This window comes from Pinus tabuliformis, chromosome 6 (genome assembly GCF_031772625.1).
Source record: "Pinus tabuliformis cultivar Carrire ecotype Pingquan chromosome 6, CPIR1, whole genome shotgun sequence".
Classification (NCBI taxonomy): Eukaryota; Viridiplantae; Streptophyta; class Pinopsida; order Pinales; family Pinaceae; genus Pinus; species Pinus tabuliformis.
Window position 1 is genome coordinate 426347175 of NC_142292.1, and position 26083 is coordinate 426373257.

The 26083-nt window shown below is 39.9% G+C and overlaps 1 long non-coding RNA gene and 1 pseudogene across 1 annotated transcript in view; both read right to left on the reverse strand.

The window, feature by feature from the left end:
* The window catches only part of LOC149259124 (uncharacterized), a 146222-nt gene that overhangs the window by 97035 nt on the left and 23104 nt on the right, over positions 1-26083 (reverse strand). The window contains exon 2 of the long non-coding RNA XR_016246773.1: positions 4203-4331. This is a non-coding gene — a long non-coding RNA (uncharacterized LOC149259124). The remainder of the gene's footprint in view (positions 1-4202; positions 4332-26083) is intronic.
* LOC149259125 (calcium-transporting ATPase, endoplasmic reticulum-type pseudogene) lies at positions 10565-12334 on the reverse strand (annotated as a pseudogene).

Below are 26083 nucleotides of genomic sequence, written 5' to 3' on the forward strand. Positions count from 1 at the left end.
CACTCATAAGAGCTTATATCTAAGTGCTCCTAAGTTAATAGTAAAGTGTTTGCTTGTATAAGAGTGGTTTATTCTCAAAGTAGTAATTTCATCATAAAAACCACTGTTAGCAATCTCTACAGAAATAATCACTTCATTGATTGTTGATTTTGTAGCTCTCTGTTCTTATTTCACAACGCTCTGTTTTGCATTGATTTCTGATTTCATAGTGCTTAAATGATATATCTGACATTGGTATTAATTGGCTAAACATTGGAAATCTTGTCTTTGATAATCATTGTGGTGGATGTCATTGAGCTCATAGCATATCTTGTCATTTACCAAATCATTGAATATCATTGATGAGCATTGGATTATTGGAGTAATTCAAAGTGTGTTTCTTTGGAAAATCTTTTTGCTTTATTACAAATTGGGCATCATATATATCTTGTGGCATTGTGATTTTAAATTCCTCTTGTGCATCATAATCACTGTTGTGGAATCAAATAAATCTTGTTGAGGAACTCATTTTGATTAATAAATCCCATTAACTCATTCACTCATCATCTTGCATTTTTCATTCTAGCATTAGTTGTGCATTAATAAATTTACCTCCAAGCATAAGCTTGGTTGATAGAAAGATAGGACAACCCCTCTCTCTCAGCTTGCAATGCTTGACCCTTGCACTAAGATTAAAACAGTGGACCTTGTAGTTCTCTTGTGGATATCCTTTGTAAGAATAGAGGCACCTAGGTCATTAGAATTCCACGGGAGGTACCGTTAATGAGGCCATAGCCTACTTCTTGTGGGCCTCTTTCTACAACCTTCTTGTGAGACTTGATTCAAGACGGCTAAATTGAGGGTTTTCATCTAGAATAGGCATTTAACTAAAAGTAACCAAGATCTTGCATCTCAGTTAGTTTTAGGTGTTGCATCTCATATAGGATAGTTTCTCATCCTAGCAGCGATTGTTCATCCGGTAACTTGGTATCTTAATTCATATTTTGCAAGTAATTTGACTCCCAAGGCACTGGTCTCACACTTAAGAAATTCCTAAATCCAATTATGTTGTGCTAAATAATTAAACTTGCCAGTCATCCTTAACCAATTTGCAAGGCCATTTAGTTGTGTCTCCCGAATTCATTATCTCATCCATAGGGACTTGCCCCCTTAGCCTGCTATAGGGAGACAACTTAAACAGAGAGGGTCGAGATCAGAGTGGCAACCCCTGCCCTGAGCGTTGTCACATTCATGTGTACAATTTGAGCGACAACATGTACCTTCGATTTTGACAAAGGGCATTGATGATTGGGTAATGTTATTTTTTCATAGTGTTCTAAGCTATAATAATAACAATTTCATCCACTTTCATTCGCCCAACAACAGTTAATCAATTATAAATAGAATAGTAAACAATAAGTGCACAAGAGAAGATAGCCAAGCACAATGAGACGCACACAGATTTTGGTCAAAGACCAGGGAAAAACCCCACAAGGGAGAAAACCCAAAATCAATTCTTCTTCTTCTATTAGTCAATCAATGTTCAGCATGAGATACATAGGCCCAATAGTACATCCATAAACCAGTCAAAGTCAATGCTTTGACTCTCCAAGTCAACCAATCCAAAATCAGTCAATAATGAGAAAGTCAAATCTGGTCAAACATAACAGTCTGCAACAAAGGGCTGAAATTTACGCCTGTGAAGTTCGGTCAACCACAATCAACATCCAGCCAAAATCAACGGTCAAACCTGCCCAGAAAAGTTCGGTCAACCCAACAGATTATTTGGCCTTCCTCAGTCAAACTCAGTGAAAACAGATCCAAAATCTCCTGCAATTCTTGGTCAAATTCCAGTCAGACCTGTGGTCAAACCCTAGTCAAACCTGCAGTCAACCTCAGAAAATGTCCCCAAAAAAGTTTGATCAAAGTCTCCAGCAATTCGGCCTCCCAAGATAGTCAAGAATTAGGTCAAACCAGCCCAAGACAAAGAAGGTCAACGCAGGCAGAAAACAGATCAGAAAAGTCAACTTGTTCAAAACAGAAAACGTCCTCCAACTCCTTCGCACATGTGAAACTCACATTGATATGAAGTGATGGATGCCAAAATGATCCTCAACAAAGGTGTATTTATAGTTGACTTATAAGGGTCAATTTCCTCTTGAGGCAGACTTGACTTCTTTATGTTGACTTGGTCAAGGGTCAGAAATTAAATTTTCTACTTTAATTTTAATGATGAAATTCAGACTGTAGCTGCTAATTTTCAATAGGAAATATGATCATTTTTCCATCCATTTATTTGTATTACATTGAATCTAAATATTGGTACAAGTTGCAACTCAAAACATGGATTTTGTATGATGGGTTTCAATTTGCCTTTTAGTGATTTAGCTATTGTCTTTTCAGCAACAACATTACAGCAAACAAAGCTTGCATGTCAAAAAACCAGGAACTGCAACATTTCAAAGGGCTGATCCTTGTGGTAGTGCTCTTGTTCTTCTCATTGTTATCTCAGCTTTTACATATTCTACATAGGTTTCCAGGTGTCAATTAAGTCCAGTTCTACCACCATAAAAATCTATAGAGCCTATTGAGAAGGGAATTCCTTTTAAGTTTTAACATAATCATCATTAAAAAGAAATGTGAAAAAGAAAAACTGCTATAAAGACACTGGTTTGTCTCATAGACCCTTCATGGACCTTACTGCAAATGAAAAATAGTTACAGTTAAATTTCCTAAAGCTAAACTGCATTTTTCTCATTTTCTCATGTCGAAGGGCCAATAATGGAATTTCATGCTGCCATTTTTTAAATTTCCTGGGCCTTTTCAGAACTGGCAAGTGTAAGGGCTGTTCTTAATGCTATATATAGTATAGCCTGTTATGCTTACAAGCCAAATGTTTCAGGTGACATTCAGATTTTTAATATTTTTTATTATTATTATACATATAATTGTCGTCCCCAACCCACTCTTCCATGAAAAATTTGGCGTTGAGGTCTAACAATCCCGCAGACTCATCCCCCCATCCCCATTGTTCCCTCATCCCAAAAACCAATGCAACATGGGTATAAACATATAAGATTAAAAGGACAGTTGGTAAAAGTCAATCATTCTAGAACAGCTTGCTTATATCTTCTCAAGCAATTGCATCGATGTAAACAACGAAAATGACTGATTTGAATCATTGTGTAGTTGAGATGTGAGATTGTAATCTATTGCTCTGTTATCTGTTGAACGAATTCCAGCAACAAGTAAAGACTAAGTAGCATTTTATCTCTCATTTTTTGTGTTGTTTTGTTTTTACATGTAACCAAGCACCCCACCCATAAGCAAGAGTGAGATGTTCCTCATGGTTCACAAAGAGCCTCAATTAACAACTGGCCCATGAAGAAAGAACATGTCATAAGCAGGGTTTGAACCTGAGTGGGGAGGATAACAATTATTTTCAACCACTTGAACTAAACCAAATTGACGAGAAACATTTTATCTCTTGTTGCCTAGTATTTCATGATATTGTCAACAATGTTAATTATTTAAAGATTGTGAAGTTTTCTATCCATGTTCCTTTAGTATGAGGTTCATCTATTTGTGGTTCTATTCATCACAAATCTCTTTCTTTACAATAAAGACAAATGTGATGTGTTGAATTCTCATTTCTGACCTTTAACATGGACAAAAAGGTTTAAAATTTAAATACCCTCAGGCTTATACTGGACACTACAACATACCAGACAATAAAGCTAAATGTGAATCAAAAGATTGATCCCTTAGAAGGAGCCTTGATAGAGCCACATCTAGTAAGATATGACCTAGAAATCTAGGGTTATCATCTGATCACTAGCTTCATTGCAGTCATAAAAGATCGTTTGACCTTGAATATTAGGAGATTCATCTTTGCTAGAGTCAATATGTCATTTTATACGGTCACAAAACAAGAACCCCTCACACGCCCTACATCTACTAGTTTATCAGAACAAGATATCATTATATTGACCTTGACAAATTTATTTTCGTGGGATACACACATGACAGTTAATGATTAATTCAGTTGTATCAAACTACAGGAGCACATTGATCGCTGACAACCAACAATGCATACTCTAAAATTCCTTTTATGCTTCAATTAACTGAATTTTTATCATCCAAGGAAATTAATAACACTGTTTTCTTTATTTTTTTAAATTATACCCAGGAATGAATAGTGAGAATTGGATAAAGGCAACCACCTGTTGAACAGAGTTCATGCCAACCAACATTGAAGCAATATCCTTGTTCTTCAAGCTATATTGCAAAGATAGTTTTGAGATATTCTTCCCCTTAGCTTTGCAATGAGCTGCAGCAGCTGCACATGCCGACTAAAATAGAATAAACCAAAGTTAAACAGGGTACTTCCAGCATTTCAAGTGAGAGGATAACATTGATCACATCTCATAAATTGACTTGAAAAACAGTGCTTATAGAAGCAAAATGAAGAGAGCTGCATGCAGAAGATAGAGATGAAGGGAATTTTTGTGAATGTGTTCAATCACAAGAAATACAACTAAAATTCACCTGAAACAGGCCAGAAAAGGATGTGATGATGACAACCCAAGTTGAATTGACATGATAAGATGATAAAGAAACTCACAAACAACTTTTCGTTGAATATAAAGAACAGTATTTCAAAAACAAATGGCATACTTGAAAATGTTTTTTCAATAGTTGACTCCAATATATATACTAATCGATTTTAACCATTCGTGCACAGTTATACAAGGCATGAGGAAGAAAAGCCTCAAAAATATAAATTTTCAATACATTACAAGTACTTTACCTATCGATATCTTTCTTTAGAAAACATGAACTTATTGTTTATCTGGTGATAATACTATTCAACCATTTATAGAGCATTTTATTAAATACTCAAAAAGAAAAGATATAGTTAATGTAATCAGTACTAACACGAGGACTCTCTGTCACCCTTTATTTTGAGTCTATTCTTCATAAAACAAAAACAAAAAAAGGGAACTGTTTATTTTAAAAGTTAGGTATTTGTACTTTTCATTGATATTTCAAATGCAGGTACATTATAGAGCACAAGGGGGACTCACAGGTTCCAGATAAGCTGATATTTCAAACTAGAATGTGAAACAGAAGTCTAGTATCAAAACTCTATCTTCCACACATTCTTGCATAAAATATTATGAAAGGGAAACCTCTTTGGAATGATCTTTGATTAAGCATTAAAAAGAATATTATGTATATGCCAGACAATCATAGGTGCAGACCTCTACCATTCAGGACAAACAGCAAGTCATTACGGTGTGCATTGTTCTCTTTCCATTGAGCCACTCCATAATCTTGATAAGTTTGAAAATTATTTTTTATTAGTAGGCACTTTTCTAGCTTTCTCCATCTTATATCTGGATTCTTCTCATGTAAAGATTCAGTTATTCTTGTATAATTGACATCCGATTGTTCAGGAATAAAGAATTTCCAAGACAAAACATAAATCATATGAAAGGATCTGAATGGATTATCACAAGGTGACCTCCTATTTGGCAAAATCTACATTACATGAAAAGCCAGGAAACCTTAGGTCCTCTGCCATGTACTACCTGAACAATCTTTTGATATACCTGATCTACAATTATTCAACAGAGCAGCTGTATTCCCTACGGTCAGCATATTCAATAGATGGTACAATATATCAGTACAACCCATATGAATGTTTACTGCTTCGCCACGGTCATTGTGTTCTTTGATCTTGAAATTGAGCAACAGATCTATAAACGAAGAGGTGATTGAGAACAAACTATGCACACTAAAGAATCATACATTTGGTCCCATGAGGGAATGCATAAAAGCACTAATAATATGCCCCTGGCAATACAATTGTTAATCAGACGAAGAAAGCCTCCCAAAACATCTAACCCTGGATTGCATACCTTAGTTGTTTAAGACAAATCAAACAAAGGTTGGATAAGGTCAATTTAGAAATCGTTTTGTGGATCCAAATGAACCAATCTACTCCCTCAAACCCAGTGAAGCTGTTCTCCAACTGGATTTGGATGGACCTCTAAGTAGTGGCCACTCTTCGGTTCAGACTACTTCCCAATTGCCCTTTCTCTTTGAAATTTCAGCTCAATGCTCTTGTTCTACTACTCGAAATATGCCCCCTTGAGGGAAGTTAGGTCCCCTTTACTACTGCTCCAAGAGGCCCCATATGTTGAAGTTTAGCATTCGACTAGGCTAGGTATCAAGCATGTAGTAGTCATCCAACGTATCACTTAGGAAACTTGCTTAAATTATCAAGTAAGCTGTTTTTTATGATTTCCCTAAGTCTAACTTAGAAAAAACACATTAACTAAGTTAATAAATTAATGTTGACTATTGAGCTAGAAAAATCTAAGGAAATGTAATTTAATTACAATAGTGACTCAGAATTAATCTCAACCATTGATCTCAAGTGAGGTGAGATCTAATCTCAACCGTCAATCACTTTGGAGATTAGTGTTAGGGATTTAGTTCAAGGAAGAATTATACAAGATATTCTAAGGAAAGAAGAAGACACAGATTTGAGAAGACCATTTTCTCAATGCGAGATCTCAGCAAAATGTGAAGGACTTTCATCCAGAAGTCAAGGCCATGGGAGGAGCATATCAAGAGAGATTTCAACAGCAACAGATCACTCCCAGCAGGACGCTACAGCAAGTTTATCTGATCAGCAAGGTGCAGCCACACATGTGAGGCCTTATTCGGCTAGAGATCTCACATGCACCATGTGAGGAGGGTTTGTACTACTGGTACAAGTGCCCAGGTGTGCAGGAGTCCAGATGAGCCACACAAATGAGGGCAGGTTGCAGGCTGAAGCAAATAGCAGGTCATCAGAGTGTTTCAAAGGAGATTTGGAGAATAATATAGCTGGTACAGGTGCCTAGAAAATCTCTATCATTGTTGTAGCTTGTATTTTTCAGTAGGGTCATTTTCCCACTTAGAGAGCCCTCATTGTTCTAAATAATAAAAGTTAAGCTCAGTTGGAGGGTTAGCTTTTGTGTAAGAATTATTTCCTGTGTTGACTTCTGCCATACATTTCAGAGTTAAAATTCCATGTGTTTTAATTCAGTAGGTGCAGATTTAAATTTCTGGGTTATAAATTTACTGGGAATAATAAAGCAGCTCTGGAATTTGAAGTTTAACACCATAAAGGGAAGTTTTACTCCAGAGAGATTTAGCTGCATTTGTAAGTCATTGCCAGCTATAGGAGAGTCCAGAATACTATAGCTATTTCCACTTGATTTTCTGCTTCATGTTTTATGTTAGGTTTCTCACACTTGTCTATGACTGAAAAATCCATAGCAAGTATATAGAGCATTTTTAATAAAACCCAGATTCTTGAAACAAATATGACCATAAGTTTCCATGATTAAATGTTTTTCTTATGTTAAATTTTAATTATACAAATCATTACAGCTAAATTTTGTTTCACTGATGTTATTAATATTTGAGATCCTAAAAGAAATGATAAGTTCTATGGTGAGACCTGTTACCATAGTATTCAAAACCGGAACTGGTGACTGGACTGGTCCACCTATCAAACCGGTTTTTGAACCAGAACCAAAAAAACTGGATTGGTCAAATCTCAGTGAACCGTTCTTTAAAAGAATACATGAAATAATTAATTTTTAATGAAAAAAATTATTTTTAAGATTTAAAACCATGATTCCAAACCAATAGAGACAAAATATACAAAGTTTGTGCATCTATATACCATGTAAAGGTGATTGTATCAAAATGGCACCGAGTGCAACACATATCAGCAACAAATACATAATAAATGAGGGTCTAAATGGCCTCTAGAGTCCAAAAACAATGCCACAAGCTATGGGGTCACTGACTTACTACAACTCTACATATCAGTGATCAACATGATTGGTGGGCCCCAGTATTGTAGCAATAATGCTACAACTCCTGGAACTCCCTTCTTTAATTTTATCAACCCGGCAGTTCGTAACAAACTTGGAAGCGACGGTGTTGTATGCACAAGTACTAGCTCTTGCCGCAGCTGTCACTTGGTCAGCTGGCACAAGTCCGCTAGGGGCTTAAGCCAACTTCTATGAGCTCTTAGAAGAAGCTTGTTAACTGAGGATGAAAGCTAACTCAAAGGAAGTTGATCTACTTGCGGAAAGAAACTGAAAGCCAAAAAGAAACACAAACCCTAGAAAACCCTAATTCTACCAGCTAGTCCTACTGACGCAAAGGAGAGCATGCAAACTACTAAAAGAGATGCCATTACTTCTATGAAGATAAAATACATGTGTCTAGACTACCTCTATCTGAAGAAAACATCTTTTTGTATTTTTGTTTAAGTTGTTGCAATTTTCATGCATGTGCTTCTAACTATTTTTGACTGTGCAGAGGTGGATCAAGGAGGAGAAATGCTTGGGAAAGGTTGGGAAGGTTCAGAGAGGGTCTAAGGGGTCCCTAACACCCTTCCAGAGAGTCTCACAAAGTTTGGCTGCCAAGAAACCGTGTTTATGAGCTTCTACAGGAAGTCTGCAGGGGTTCTACAGGATGTTTAGGATTTCTACAGGATGTTCTGTAATTCTTCTACAGGATGTTTCGAAATGGGATTTTGGAGCATGGATGGAGGGAAAAAGATGGAGGAATGAGTATGGAGGTGAAATAGGGGTGTGAAGAGGTCTAGGACTTGGTGGATGAGGCTAAGGAGTGATTGGATTTGTTCAAGGATGGAGGAAGCGATGATGCACAAGAATGTAGGAATTAGGGCAAGGTGGGGAAAGTATGGCAAATGAAGGGTACGAATCATGGACTAAGGGTTGGAGCAGATTATTTGATGGATTATGGGTAGATAGAGAAGGATAACAGGTGCTCTGCAAGTTATTTTTCGAATTTAACAAATGAAGACTTGGAAAATCAAGAACCTGATTACCTTGACCTAATCTGACCTAGATAATAGCAAAAGAAATGGAACAGAAGTTTATTTGCACAAAATCAGATGAACTAACTATGCAACTAAGCAATCATAACGCTAAGCATGCAGTCAAAACTGATATCAAGTTTGACAACTAAGAATCCAACACTAATACTTGCATGGTGAAGCAAAACAACGTTTTTGTGGGCAGCAAGGTCACCTTTGTCCCAACTCACGATCCCACTGAGGGAGAGGTAAGATCAGAGGTGCTTGAGCCCCTTTTTCCAAGGATCCTTTATGTTATTAATCTATCCAAATCAATCTGAACATGAAAATCTACTTTAATCATCAAAAGCAACCTAAATAACACAACAAGTTTTAAACCTAAATAGCAGATTTTACTCTAAGAATGCAGCAAAGACACATGAAAGTAAACAAAGGAGGTACTGGGTGCTTGAGATGGGCCCAACCCCAAGAGCTACAGCCTCCTAATAGAGATTTAGAGCTGGTGCAAAGCTGGATTCATCTTTATTGAGCAAGAAAAGAAGAGTTACATCAAAACTGTCCACAATGGAAACTTGAAAATGTGCTGAAAGCAAAGCTAATCTACTGCATAAAAATCGAACTACAAACTAGCTAACTTCTGCCTACAAAATGACTAACCATTGGCTAACTACTGACTAACCACTAGCTAACCAAAATGAGGCCCTAAGCCTTCTTATTTATACAAATTGAGGACCCCAACAGTCCTCCTAAACTTTAGGGACTCTGCTGCCCAAGACTTGTAGTTAACAGCAATCCTACTTGACTTGCTTGGCTGCCCTTGTGCTAATTGATTTGGTGGCCCTTGAACTCCGAGCTGATGGTGGAGAATTCGAGATAAGGGCCCATAAATGAAGGGGACACCTTCCTACAAATCCTCTCCCTTGTTCTCCCACGAATTTGGCTGCCAAGTGCTCATTAAAACCTTCAATTTTGTCTCCAAATTGACCAAAAAGGCTACACAAAGCACACATTAGACTTGTTGGCATAATGACTAACCCAATTCACTCTATTAGCATAAATATAATCAAAAACATGCAATAAACTAATGAGAATGGTGGATTAAGTCGAATTAGGAGGTTGAATAAGCCCAAATAATTATCCATTTTTGGGGCTCATCATCACCCCCTACTGAAAGTGTTGCTCATCTTCTGCGCAACCAATATATCTCCTCATCTTTGATGGCCCTGGTGGCCTCCCTGTCATGCCAAGCTTCTAAAGTGATGTCCTCTTCTCTGTCATGAAACCATGCTTTTCTCTTTGCTTCTTCCCACTACTTGCTCCTTTTTCTAGAGAATTCTCAGCTTTGGTATGATTGTACAAATATACTCAATCTGATGGTGGCAATGGTGGTGAAAGGAGATGAAATCAGTGGAGGATGGAAGAAAAGAGTGGCTGCATGCCTCCTCAACAAACTTCAAGCTTCAAATCCCTCTCCATACTTGATTCTGGCCTGCCCAAAGGCTTCTATAGGATGTTTCTGGTGAAAATACAGAACTTCCAGTAGAAAGTCCTGTAGCTTCCTATAGAAGGTTGAACCATGACCAGATTGTGTCCGAACCTTGAAAAAATGAGTGTTCATGGAGGGGATGGATGTGCTTAGGGTGGCTAGCACAGGTGCTGCCTCCCTAGCTAAAATCTCGGCCAATTTCTCCTTCTGCTGCCCTCTCCCCAAACTTCCTTGTATGCCAATCCCAAACAACGCAAAGCCTTTGAACTCATTTGATGAAACTTCCTCAAGAGTAATTCCCTTGATGCATCATCTAATTCAACAACTGATCCATCTGCAAGTTGTTGAAAAGCACTCCTTTCAAGCAAATTTTCCATGGCGCCCTTCACTAGCAGACGATTTTGTCCCATTGGTTCCGTGACAATAACACCCATGGATTTTCGATCACAATCAAACTCCAATAAAGCCCGCCTCTTTGATCTTTGTATCCACCAATCACAATTGCCCAATTTCACTGTGCCACTGTTGAGAATGGCACTTGTATCACCTACCATTGGGTCTGGAACTCCCATTTTTTCAACCAATACCTTCAAGGCTGCCTCAGTGGGAATACCAGTAGCATGGAACTGGTGACCTTGACAAGATATCCCTGCATCATTGCAAACTGCAGCAACTTCTGCCAGAGTTTCTAAATTTTCCCCCATATTATGTGCAGGCCAATCCAATATTTTTCCATCCTGAGGATTATATGTTGTTCCTTCAACAGTAAACTCTCTAAGTGAACCAGCACTGTGCCCTATGGTGATAAACTCACTGACAGACATCTGATTGGTGGTAAGAGTACCTATCTTATCAGAGCAAATCACTGTGGTGCAACCCAAAGTCTCCACGCTCGGTAACTTACGCACAATAGCATTCTTTTGTGCCATCTTACGAGTGCCAAGATCCAAACATGTAGTAATCACAACAGGCAATCCCTCTGGTATAGCAGCAACTGCCAGAGCAACAACAATCTTAAAGTAGTACGTACATTTCTCAAAGGAAAACCTGATATTTTTTTTTGGCCACCCATCTATGACTTCCCATGAAAGAAAATATTTGTAGTTCATGATCCAGACAAGAATACAAATGGCACCAATCACTGTTGTCAGTCTTTCACCAAATTCATCTAACTTTCTTTTCAAAGGGGTATCATGACATTCCATTGAAGCTTCCTGAATTTGTGCCTGAATTTTACCTATTTCTGTAAACATGCCAGTGCTCACAACAATGCATGTGCAACAGCCATTGGTAACTGTAGTTCCTGCAAACACCATGCATTCTTTTGATTGCAACTCACAGTCACACAAGGTGGTTGGATATGTTCTTTTGACCACAGGCATGCTCTCTCTGGTCAGGGAGCTCTGCTCCATCCTAAAGGTGGATGTCTTGAGGGACACAATTCTCATGTCTGCAGGAACCTTGTCTCCCACCTTCAGTTCCACTATATCTCCTGGAACAAGTTCTCTGGAGGGAAGATCTACAACATAATGTCCATCTCTCAAGACCTTTGCATGATCAGATTGCATTTCTTTGAGAGCTTCCAAAGCCTTCTCAGAATTATTCTCCTGCCATACTCCAACAATGGCATTGAGGATGAGAATCAGGAGAATGACCAGGGGCTCTACATAGGCTGTTATGCCCTCCTCAGAAGACACATTATCACGAAAGTAGGTGAGAAGAAATGAAATGCCAGCTGCCAGCAGAAGTATTTTAACAACTGTATCATCAAATTGCTCCACTACCAGCTTCCACAAAGGTGTACCATTTTTCTTCTGGAGCTCATTCCATCCATATATTTGACGGCGTTTTTCCACTTCATGAGAATTTAAACCATTCTCTAAGCTCACATCATATTCTTCTAAGCATTCTTCAACAGTTTTAGACCAAGTAGGGAATATCTTGTCCTCCATGGACTATGAAATAGATGATCAGATTCTGAATTCAAACAGATTGCTCCACCATTAACAGATCTATAATGCGTTTGAAAAACTCCAAAATCAATACTTTCAAGAACCCTGGTAACCTTGGACACGAGCTTTAACTACTTTTCTCATTTCAAGCTTGAATTTTGACAAAAATCTCGGGTTTTCCTTCTGCAGAGCTGTTTTTTGCGTTTCCTGTAGACGACTTCCTGTAGAAACACCTGTAGAGTGCCCCTGCACCTCTAAGTGAGCCCGATACTCTGGAGAATTGTGAACCAAGCCACAAAGCTCAATGGAGGACGATGGGTTAATCATTTTGTGGAATGAGAGGATGCATACTTCAGTTGAAAATGTTGCAAGTGCAAGTTAACAGCAGTCTGTGAGTTTCAGCTGAGCGTTCGTTAATTGCTGCGTGATTTGTGGTGAAGGAGTGAGGTGGCCAGGTGTACATGGCCACATGCAGACGACAGTGCTATAATGAGCTGCATGTCCTCTTCTTGTTAATCAGTTGCACTGGAGTTAAAGCCTCTACCACTGTCTGTTTTTTTTTTATTTTTTATTTTCACGTGAGTTGTCTAACACATACGTTGCATGATTCTTGGCTGATTGATAGAGAATTGGACAAGGAATTATCGGCTTAATCCTGCTATATTCGTGGCTCAATTCCACCATTCCATTCATTCATGCAGTTTTTAAATTAGATTTGTGCAATAGAAGAACGAGTTTCAGTCACGTACCTGAAGTCAAATGGCTGCTGTGAGGTGCTGAGGCTAGTCATTGCTGCATGCACTGGTTTCTTTGGTTGCATGAGGGCTTGGCTGATGATTTTTGCTTGTTTTCCTTGTGCAGGTGTCCTCTGGCCGGATGCATGCTGCAGGAGTTCATTTCCACGCTCAGATCTGCACCTTCAAGCTGCTGCGCTGAATTTTCACAGGACCGGAACTTGTTTTCGCCATTGCTCCCAAACGGCAAACCGGATTGATCTGAAACTTGCTGAGCGCATTCCTATCATCATGATGCACCTCCCATAGCAAAATCGTGATCAATGGATGCACAAATTTCGAGAAAAATGGAAAATGGCTGAAGATTTCAGAGATCAATTTCTCGGAAACCGTGCATCGGAATCGGCTGAAACTGCTTGGATAGGTTACTATCACCCATATGCATATCCCCATGAAACAGGTTTTGAAATGGATGCACGGATATGGAGAAAATGCAAAAATGGCTGAGGGAGATGGAGGCTGATTTCTTGGAAACCGTGCACCGGAATTGGCTGAAACTGCTCAAGCATGTTGCCATCACCCCTGTATGATTCTCTGTAAAGCGGTTTTTCAAATGGATGCATGGTTTTCAAGTTAAGGCAAAAACAAATTCTGTTCTAGGTATTTTTGCTTCAAGGCATTTTGCAATTTTGTTGCATGGTAAGAAAAACTGAGCTTGGGTTGTGATGCAGGCATGGAGATGATGGAGGAGGAGTTTGAAAAGTGCAGGAGGACTTCTGAACCCTTGAGGAAGCTACCATTTTCGCCAAACCACCTTTTTGAAATCCATTTCTAGCTTCCTACAATTTCTACAGGAACTTCCTGTAGAAGCACAATGAAGAAGCACAATGAGGTGGAAAAGATGATGGAAAAGGGTGAGGAATGGGAACATAGATGCTTGCAGGCATAACCAATGGATTCCAAGCTTTAGATCCCCTTCCAAAATGTTATCTGGCTCGCTTGAAGGTTCTACAGGATGTTTCCTGTGGAAATATAGAACTTCCTCTAGAAGGCACAAAAACTCCTTTGTCTTTGTCTTGAGTGTTCCTCCTGACCTGCAATGTCATTGCTGCAGCCTGCAATTATTCAATGCAAATTAGGTTTATTTTTATTTTTCTTTTTCTCTTTTTTTTGAAAAACAACTAGGGCGCCTCATGGAGGTTTTCACCCTAATTGCCTGCCCTGGGCGCCTCCAAGGGAGGTTTTCACCCAGAGATCTTATTCTCTTTTCTCTTTTTTTCAACCCATTGACCGCCTCATGGAGGTTTTCAATCAATGAGCCAATCTAAGGCGCCTCCGAGGAGGTTTTCACCTTAGATTTTTATTTTTCCTCTTATTTTCATTTTTTTTTTCTCTTTTTTCTTTTTTTTTTTTCTTTTTTCCTCTCTACCCTACCCTACTTGAAAAACAAATTCATTTTCAAATGTAAGAATACTTCCAATGGAGCCATGTGCCCATCGAGATTAGAGACAAGATGATGTGAAGGCTCGAAATGCATGCTTTGACAGGTATCCTGATTTCAGAGACCAAATGATCTGACTTTGAAGGGATCAAACATAGCTGAGGAAGAGAGTACTGTTGCAACTTAGTGACTGTCTGGAACCATGTCTCAATATAGCTTTGATATCCTTGGTCCTTTTGTTGATCTGGATCATTCTTCATGTCACCTTCTATCATGACCTTCTCATCTTCCTCTTTTTGCTGATCTTTCTCTTGAGTGCATGGAAGATTTGATGGTAACCATGAGGGAACTCTCTCGATCTCTGATTCTGATCTCTTCTCTTCATCAAATGCAGCCCATGGCTCTTTGATTTCCTCTTCCAAATCTTCTTTTGCCTGATGTGGTCCTTCAATGCTTGCAATATAGTCTCTTTTTTGCAATACTCTTCCTGAGCTATGGTGAAGATCATTGAGCTCAAGAGGAGTCATTTGGACATGTTGTGTCTCAGCATTGCAATTTTGTTGAGCTACTCCAATGGACAAGTTTGGAAATGGTGGTATGGGTAGCTCAGTGGGGGTGTATATTTGAGATGGATGCGGATGGGGTTGTGGTTGGGTAGGTATTTGGGGTTGCCTTGGTAGAGCAGGAGGCGATGGTTGTGGATGAGTAGGTGGTGGAGGAAAAGAATCGGGAGGAGTGTTGTATTGGGGCCTCCACCCCTGATGAGGTGCATTCCATTGAGGCTGTGGCTGAGCATAAGAGTGAAATGAATGAGCAACTGGTTGGGCATAATATGGATCTGTGAAGGAACAAGGAGGAGGTGTGAACCAGGAAGGATGATCAGGGGGACCCCAAGAAGGCATGAAAGTGGCTTGATAGGGGTCATAATAGGTCTCGGGTATCCCTTGCAGTTCCTGCTGGTAAGATCTAGGTTCATGTGGCCTCCTTTGGTTCATATAATAGAGTGATTCAGTGGCTCCTTTTGCTCTCCGATATGCAGCTTTGAATCTGGGTAAGGAAGGGCACTGATCTGTAGGATGGTATTCTTCACAGACAAAACACACTTCTATGGAGTACAATGGACATTCGTTCCTAGGATGCTTTCTAGTGCACCTAGGACAAAAAATGGCCAAAGCCCTCTTGGCTTCTTCTTGCTTCTTTTGGATCCGCAAGATATCCAGTTGCATGGCAAGAAACTGCCTCATATCACTCTTGAAATCTTCCAGCTGATTTGCAAATTCATCTTTGGATAAGGGACTGCTCCCAACATTTCTGCTTGTAGCCATTTGCTCCAGAGGAATGGTTCCTTCTTCTTCTCCCCTAGAGGTTCTTTAAATATGCCTTGATGTCCACCCAGGGGTTCTTCTTAGTCACAGCCATCGAAGAAGAGAGAAGGTTGGCTGTGTGAAGCAGTGGGGGGTGTTGTGCAAATATTTTTCTAAATTATCTCTACTCCTACAAGGCATGAAAGGAAATCTTTTTGGTTGTTTTTTTCTTTTCTTCTTTGCTTGTACCTGCAAAACTAAAATATATTGAACTGCAACTAACTATCTTGCTAAAATGAAAATGCGGAATTGAAATGAAAGCAGGAAATGACTAATCTATTTTGCTCAAATGAAATTGCAGGAATGAAATGCTAGTCTACGCTTGCGGAATTGAAATGCTAATCTATGAAAGCGGGAAATTCTAATCTACTTTTGCAAAAAGGAAATTGCATAATGGAAATGAAATAAACTACTCAGAAGAAGGTTGTAGTGGAAAATAGAAGAAAAGCAACAATCACCAATACTCTGACGCTTCCCCGGCAACGGCGCCAAAAAGATGGTGGGCCCCAGTATTGTAGCAATAATGCTACAACTCCTGGAACTCCCTTCTTTAATTTTATCAACCCGGCAGTTCGTAACAAACTTGGAAGCAACGGTGCTGTATGCACAAGTACTAGCTCTTGCCGCAGCTGTCACTTGGTCAGCTGGCACAAGTCCGCTAGGGGCTTAAGCCAACTTCTATGAGCTCTTAGAAGAAGCTTGTTAACTGATGGATGAAAGTTAACTCAAAGGAAGTTGATCTACTTGCGGAAAGAAACTGAAAGCCAAAAAGAAACACAAACCCTAGAAAACCCTAATTCTACCAGCTAGTCCTACTGACGCAAAGGAGAGCATGCAAACTACTAAAAGAGATGCCATTACTTCTATGAAGGTAAAATACATGTGTCTAGACTACCTCTATCTGAAGAAAACATCTTTTTGTATTTTTGTTTAAGTTGTTGCAATTTTCATGCATGTGCTTCTAACTATTTTTGACTGTGCAGAGGTGGATCAAGGAGGAGAAATGCTTGGAAAAGGTTGGGAAGGTTCAGAGAGGGTCTAAGGGGTCCCTAACACCCTTCCAGAGAGTCTCACAAAGTTTGGCTGCCAAAAAACCGTGTTTATGAGCTTCTACAGGAAGTCTGCAGGGGTTCTACAGAATGTTTAAGATTTCTACAGGATGTTCTGTAATTCTTCTACAGGATGTTTCGAAATGGGATTTTGGAGCATGGATGGAGGGAAAAAGATGGAGGAATGAGTATGGAGGTGAAATAGGGGTGTGAAGAGGTCTAGGACTTGGTGGATGAGGCTAAGGAGTGATTGGATTTGTTCAAGGATGGAGGAAGCGATGATGCACAAGAATGTAGGAATTAGGGCAAGGTGGGGAAAGTATGGCAAATGAAGGGTACGAATCATGGACTAAGGGTTGGAGCAGATTATCTGATGGATTATGGGTAGATAGAGAAGGATAACAGGTGCTCTGCAAGTTATTTTTCGAATTTAACAAATGAAGACTTGGAAAATAAAGAACCTAATTACCTTGACCTAATCTGACCTAGATAATAGCAAAAGAAATGGAACAGAAGTTTATTTGCACAAAATCAGATGAACTAACTATGCAACTAAGCAATCATAACCCTAAGCATGCAGTCAAAACTGATATCAAGTTTGACAACTAAGAATCCAACACTAATACTTGCATGGTGAAGCAAAACAACGTTTTTGTGGGCAACAAGGTCACCTTTGTCCCAACTCACGATCCCACTGAGGGAGAGGTAAGATCAGAGGTGCTTGAGCTGCTTTTTCCAAGGATCCTTTATGTTATTAATCTATCCAAATCAATCTGAACATGAAAATCTACTTTAATCATCAAAAGCAACCTAAATAACACAACAAGTTTTAAATCTAAATAGCAGATTTTACTCTAAGAATGCAGCAAAGACACATGAAAGTAAACAAAGGAGGTACTGGGCGCTTGAGATGGACCCAACCCCAAGAGCTACAGCCTCCTAAGAGAGATTTAGAGCTGGTGCAAAGCTGGATTCATCTTTATTGAGCAAGAAAAGAAGAGTTACATCAAAACTGTCCACAATGGAAACTTGAAAATGTGCTGAAAGCAAAGCTAATCTACTGCATAAAAATCGAACTACAAACTAGCTAACTTCTGCCTACAAAATGACTAACCATTGGCTAACTACTGACTAACCACTAGCTAACCAAAATGAGGCCCTAAGCCTTCTTATTTATACAAATTGAGGACCCCAACAGTCCTCCTAAACTTTAGGGACTCGGCTGCCCAAGAATTGTAGTTAACAGCAGTCCTACTTGACTTGCTTGGCTGCCCTTGTGCTAATTGATTTGGTGGCCCTTGAACTCCGAGCTGATGGTGGAGAATTCGAGGTAAGGGCCCATAAATGAAGGGGACACCTTCCTACAAATCCTCTCCCTTGTTCTCCCACGAATTTGGCTGCCAAGTGCTCATTAAAACCTTCAATTTTGTCTCCAAATTGACCAAAAAGGCTACACAAACCACACATTAGACTTGTTGGCATAATGACTAATCCACTTCACTCTATTAGCATAAATATAATAAAAAACATGCAATAAACTAATGAGAATGGTGGATTAAGTCGAATTAGGAGGTTGAATGAGCCCAAATAATTATCCATTTTTAGGGCTCATCAATATTCACTCCTCATCATGATCAAACTCATCACCACTCCTAGACATGGGATCATCAACATGAGCTACATAAACATCATCTGGCTTAGACTTTGAGGACTACTCAGACTCCTCTGCAACCTCATTAGTAGTATTAGTAGCAGAAAAACTAGAGATCAAAACAACAAATCATTGATCAACATGATTATTCATGAAACTCGTCATTGATTCAACACTAATAGAAATGGGATCATCAACAAGAGCTACATAAACATCATCTAGCTCAAAGTCCTCAGATTTGGATTGCTCAACCTTATAATATGGTAGAAATTGAAAAAGTTTTAACATGCCTAACTAATGATTTTGGTTTGAGTGAAGGCTTCATCTCCTCAACCTTATAATATGGTAGAAAAATCTCAGCATGCCTAACCAATTATTTTCCTCTGAGTGAAGGGTACATTTTTGTTAAGGCCTTGGTAGAGGAGTTCAACATCAATACCACCAACATCAACCAAGTTCAACAATAAATGTCACCAACATCAATGTACGTAAAGGGCTTCATGCTCTTGATCAAATGCCAATCTCATACCCCCACGCATGACAGAATCAATTGGAAATATTGCAATCCTCCAAATCCTAAAATCCTGAAAACCATTGAGTCTAATGTATTTTGAGTAAGATCTAAAATTCTAGTTTCACCATATAAAATCCAATGAGGCTGAAACCACTCTCAAACATCTTGAGTAATTTCATGGTAATGTTAAAAAATTAAGTAAAGGGATGAAAATGAAAGATAAAGGAAATGTCACCTTTACCTTAAGAATTTAACATTACCATTGGTTGTCAGTATTGCTAGGGTTGAGATGTGTGAGGCAATGAGAGGGGAGACATGCTTTTAAAGGCATGAAGGGGTTGTTTTGGGAGGGAAATAGCCCTTATTTTTCCTCAAAACCACCCACACATACCCAAAACAGCTGCGTGCAGGGTTCATGGCTGCATTGGTAATGAACTGGTCGATTTATGACGGACTAGTTGGTTTATGGGAAAATTGGTTGGTTTATGACCAGTTTTATGCAAACCCTAGGCCTACAAAGGAATGAATCGGGTTTATTGGCCAGTTTGGTCATGGAGGTTAAGGAACCAGCTGTTTTCACTGATTACCAATTCAGCCCAACCAATTTTGAATATGCTCGTTACCCCTTGGGGGTACATAGATTTTTTCAAGCAGATCATCCACCACTATTGTAAGCCCAAGGTCACAAGTCAAATTCTTGTAAAAAACTATGTGAGGTCATGTATTAGGCATCCTAGATCTGGTGTCTTGTCTTTTGAATTTGTATTCATTATGATGGGTCAGGGCATGCCTCGTCCCTTGGGAGCTTCATCTTGGAGATATTGTCCCTAACTGGATTGGAGGACCTTGGGAGGTTCTACATGAGGACTCATGGTTCTATAGGAGCCTTGTCTTTGTAGGGGTGATCACTAGTGTATGAGTCAGTGCAGCATGCGTAAAGGTGCACCTATGTCATTTCACATGGTTTTGTGTCTACAAAGTTTGTAGGTGACCTTGGCCTTGCTGCAGTATTGCTCGTTACAACTCTCATAGCATAACAATCTCATTTGTCAACTTTCCTAAGGTAGTTCACTTTTCCCAATGTAAAATAATCCACGTGGTCAAAAAGTCAACCCAAGCTCAAATTGTAGAGCATGACTAGAGAATTCCATGCCATGTGGATTTTTTTCAATCAAAGCATCTGATGGCTAGTTATATCCCAGTCAAACTTGGTCAATAGTACAAGAAATGTTTCAAGGAGATTTTTAGGTTGAGCATTGGGAAGAACCATGCATGCATTACATCAAAATTGATCAGCTTGATGAGACAAATAATACCTAGGTGTCATACTTTTTAGATTAGTAACAGTGTTGGAGATCAGGTACATGGGCAATATGACATGGTAGTGAAAGTGATAATGTGGCAATGTCCTAGCAAATATGAGTAAATAGAGACAGACCCAATACAGATTTGGACATGTTGAGCAAAACACACATTCTTGTTTTTCCATGAGGGCTAAGGTGTTGGAGATATACCATTGTGAGGCCACGTTGAATTACTAAGGGAATATTCAATGCCAAGTCAAAGTAAAAAAAATAGTGTTTGGGTCAAATCTATCCATTAGAGAAGAGTCTACTAGTCGTTGTAACCAAATTGGACCGAGAAGTTGGAAGATGGACCTATCTACTAGCCATTACAACTAATTTTTCTAAAGGGACAAAGTTGTTTTCTTTTGGTCAATTCACACTCTTTTATGTGGACAAATCGACTCACTCATGGACCAAAAATGCTAGACGTTGGGGGGAATATTGGTACAACTTCACTTTTTGACCATTGAAGATCATTTTCAAAGAGAATCATGAATCATTTTGGGCTATGTGGAAAAATTCGCCCCCTTGGGGAAGTTCATGTTATTTTGTAATATTTTAAGATAATAAAAATTGCCAAGTCCTAGATTGTGGAATACTAGCAATATTTTAATGACGTGAAGTCAACTAGCTATTAGATTTTTTTGTATAAAAGACTAGACTCTCCTCCATTGTAGTTGTCGTTGATCATTTGAGACAAGTGTTGTCACGAATAATGAGCTCGTTTTTGCAAAATCTTATAATTCTTTACAATTGTGGGATGGTTTTTGTCTTTGTTCTTTTTCTTGTTATGGTTATGGTTATTGGGCATAATTTATAGAAATTCTCATGTATTTATGCCTATAAGTAAACCTATCCAAAGACTAATAATCTTTGCCATCGAGGAGTTGATGTGTTGAATTTCCACGATCCTGGGTATAAGATAGAATCTTAGAATCTCTGATGCTACCAAACCAAGAATCTCAACAGAACTACTTTGCACAACGGAACAGTATAAAGCAGTAAATCACATATGCACAAGTATACACAATTTTTAACAAAATATTGTAAAATAATGTACAACCCAATCTTCGTTATATTAAACCAATCTGAATAATACAATAGTCTATGGAATACAAGATACAATGACAATCATGCTGCAGACTCTATGTTGTATCTTGTCCTGTCGGTCCTTTGCTCCTGTTCTGCTCTCTAGCTGCCCCTTAGTCCATCAAAGGACAACACATAGAGTCTCTAGGAGGGCTACCACCTAACACTGTTGCAAGTCGTTTCAGCTGCAATGAACATGGGTTGATCCAATCTTCTCTCTAGGCTGGCCAATACCTAAGCTCCAATCCGCCAATCTAGCAGTCACTTTTGTACATCAAAGTGCTACACATTAGGCTCCAATATTCACCCAACCTTCAGCTATCAACGTCACTTTATGATGGCTTGTCAAGGGCTACTTTGGGCCATCAACACGTTTCCCTCCAACAAACCAATGATGCCCAATCCAATCACTGTGAGATCTGCTCCTAAGAAAGGCTTCTAACCCTCCAAGTTAGCCTTTCTAATTGGCTCCCACTGGCTGCAATTATACATCCACTTCAGCAAACAATTCAACATAAAATCAACCTCATCATACCTCAAGTCTGATGTCACTCTGTTGTAGGAAGGTTGATTGGTTAGGGCATGACAACAGTCACATCAACCTTCACTAACTCCTCAACATAACCTCCTAACAGTTGTGGTTGTCCCTTCCTTGATTATTTCCCACCTGTTCTTGCATCACGGGTTATTTTAGCCCTTCAATTAGGCCGGCGGTACCCTCACTACAGTGATATAGGGCTATGGCTACCTCTGTTTCAAGACAATACCTGCGGCTAACCTAATTGCAAACAAACTGCCCACAAAATACTTAATACACTGACCCAAACTTTCTCCTTGAGACAATGGCTTCCTCTACTCCTACTCGGCCTCAGGAAAACACAAGAACAGACCCAAACCTCCTTCTCTTTTCCAACTTTGACGTCTCTTCTTGAGTTGCGGCTATCTCAGATTGATTTGCTATGAAATGTTGCTCTTGGATGGATCAAATGAACCTCATTCACCTTGTATTTATAGACTTTATAAGGGCTCCACGAATTTGTTGAAGAGACATGTCTTTTGGACCAAGCCTACATGACTTCACTGTCCAATAATTAATTGTCAACTTAAAAAATTCATAACTCCATTTCTACAACTCGGAATTGGATGATTTTCGTTGCGTCAGATTCATCTCGACGAGTACTATCATTCTCATTGATCATGTGTTGAAATGTGTCCATGGTTTTGGCCAAAATCATGATGGGTGAAAAACCCCAAGCTTGGGTTCCAAGCCCACAAGTGACCCTTGTGGTGCTCCACCCTCCAAACCCCGAACCCTAGGGCTTGGAGTACCTCCCAAGCTACTAAAAATTCAACACTCACTCTTAGCGAGGGAGGTACTTCCAAGACTAGGAAGTAACTCATCATCATCATCATCACTATTCGCAACACTCACCCAACTCTTGGCGCTCACCACTGCAGCAATCCTTGAAGTATGAACTACGCCTCTCTTGGAAGTGTCGTTGTCAATGGAAGCATCTTGCTTCTTCTTCTTCTCCTGTATCACTTTCCAATCCCTCCATGATTCTTTCTTGCCAGATTTGGAAACACCTTGCTCCCCATTGACCACGCGCTCTTCTTGGGCTATAAAGTCTCCCTCTGAATCTACAAACTCCCTCTAGAACTCGACTCTCCCTGAGTCTCCGGAACCTGGACCTTCTTCTCGAGAACCTGTCCTTGCACCTGCAACTGCTTCTCTAGAACCTACACCTATGCCTTCTTCTTCTTCCCATGATCCATAGGCTTTCCTGTCAGCCTGTATAGAGTCTAGACCATGCTCTCTAACTCTAAGCATAATCCCATCGGAGCTAGAGCCTCTAGGCCTGAGTCTTGCCTTCCCATCCTGTAACACAACCTCAAACCCCTTCTTCTCGATCATCAAGACAAAAATCACACTATATTTGAGTCCTAGTACAAACAGTACATCTTGGACCCACATCACCATCCTGAATGGCACAACTCCCGATTCTTGAATCTCCTTCTTGTTGATTTTTGGTAGCATCTAATGTGCTCTAAGCCTCAAAATTTGCAGGACGGCTAGGACACATGTATTCCAAAATACTCAGAAATCGTTTTGGGAAATTCCACCCGAAGACAGTTTTAATAAAATAATTAATTATTTTTAATGGATGCCTAAGTCTAAACTTAGGAAATTAAAATAATTAAAGGGTATTAATTAAACTGGGGGTGAAACTTCTAGAAGAATACAAGGATCAAGTCAAAATAATCTAACCCATTAATTCGAATCTAATCTGAGTCATTGATGGATCAACAAGAGGATTATAAGAAGAGGCTTGATGGGCATTTGGAAGACACATTGGAGAGAGATCAAGAGATCGAATTTCTCAGAAAGGGCAGCGCAACAGTTGCAAGAGAATTGATTTAGGAGATTTCTTGCAGTGAGGGGCAGGGATAGTTCCAAAGGGAGATTTCCTGATCCGGGAATACATCGCAGAGGAGGCAGAGAAAGATCTAGAAGAGGCAGCGTTGAGGCTATGCTGGGCAGCATAAGGCCATGCAGAGGCAGCACGGAGCTTCAGAGGGAGTCCGAAATTCAGCAGGGAAGTCGAGTTCCAATGCTAGAAGTTGGGGTGTGAGACCAGAGAGCCAGTGGAACGAAGCTCCAAACAGCAGGAGATCCGGGAAGAGGTGATGCAGAACTGTGTGTTGAAATTTCTAAGCCTAACCTGTTAGAAATTTTCCTGCACTATCTGGTTTATTTCACCTACTTGTTTAATTACTGAACAAGTTATTTAACCATATAAATACTGAAATAAACACAATGCAGTCTCAACCATCTACAGATCATCAACTAAAAGAAATAGACAAACACATAAGGGACACTGTTATTTTTGGACAATTATCCCCGGAAAAACCCAACTTGGGAAAACCAGTGAAACAGTTCTGAGGATTTTATTATTAAAAAGCTTTTCTTGAGTACAACTGGGTGCCAAACTGGATCACCCGACAAAGAAATCAATCTGGCAGTAATACCTCTCTTCGGAAGTAGATATTCGGCAAGTCTGCTCCATGAAAACTCTCCAACGCCTCTCTGAGGCACTGCGTCAGCCTGAAACCCTCTATGTTAGCCCTCTGATGCTCTGCGCAGGCTCTCTGGCCCTCTGCGACACTTCTGCAGCCTCTGCGTAGCTTCTGTTGGCTCTATGTCTGCCTCTCTGCCTCTGCGCTGGTCTTCTGACACTATCTCTTCCTCTCTGCTATGCACTCATTGCCCCTCGCTGGTTCAATTTCTGTTAGCAAAACCCGCTCTAGAAAATCGAACTGACTGGTCAATCTTGGTGTATCTCCAACTGACCTTCAAGCCTCCTCTTATACTTTTTCTATTGAGTCTCCAACTGCCGAAATTACATCTCTAATCAACAACTACGATTATATTTGGCTTGATCCATGTCATTTAGAACCTTCTCACCCAGTTTTATATTAACACTCATTAATATTTTTATTTTCCTATGTTTAGACTTAGGAACCCATTAAAAATATTAATTATTTTAATATCTCCTTAACAAGGTGGAATTTCCCCAAACCATTTATGAGTCTTGGAGATCTCATGTGCTTTAGCCTCTCCACCAATTTTCATGGCTAGAGCACATCCGATGCTACCCCAAATCAACACTCCCTCTTAGCGAGGAATGTGCTCTAGTAATGCTCCATCACTGAACATCACTCTGATCATCCGGCACCGGTACCTGTGCTGATGTTTGGCCTTGCTGCCCAACATCCTCTGCACTGCTGCATCCTGTACTGCTGCCCATGGCTCTGCCACTGCCACTGCTACATCTTTATGGCAACTCCTCTGCATTCGTGTTGCTACTAGTCCTTTCTCCCAACACTGCAGCCCTCTCTCATCACGCTGCATCGTGCTGCCCATAGCACTACCACTACTACTGCTGCACTACAACTCAGTTACTGAGACGATTGTAACTGATCCACCCAACTACTAACATCCTTGTCAGGCTAGAAGCCCTCCTGATGCTGAAGCTCTCTCTGCAGCTATCCTGTGCTCCCTTTGTTGCCTCTGCTCTACTGCAACAATTTTGTGCCTCTCGCATAGCTGCAAACACTTTTGTGCCTTCCTGCACTGCTGCAACCTCCTTTGTGCCTCTCGCACTACTACAACCCTCTCTGTGTTGTGAGGGACTACTGCACTCTAGCACTCTTCTGCCACTCCATCTGCATCTTGCTTCTACCGACATCTGTCATCCTGCTACTATCACTCAGGGCTTCCGTAGCCGGATATGATCCAAGAGTTTGGGTACTAAAAGGATCCTTGCACCTACATCTTCTGTAGTCCTCCTGACTACAGCTCGATGTCACTCCACCTCTTCTCTAGAGGTACATGAGCACTCATGGAACAGTCGTCATCATCCTCTACCTCCTTCTCCGCCTTAGCTGGCATTGCCTTGGAGTCAGAAGCCTCTCCCTTATTCTTCTTCCTGGGACACTGGGTTGCATAATGGTCTAGCTCCCCACAGTTGAAGCACTTTATCTTGGAGATGTCCTTCTT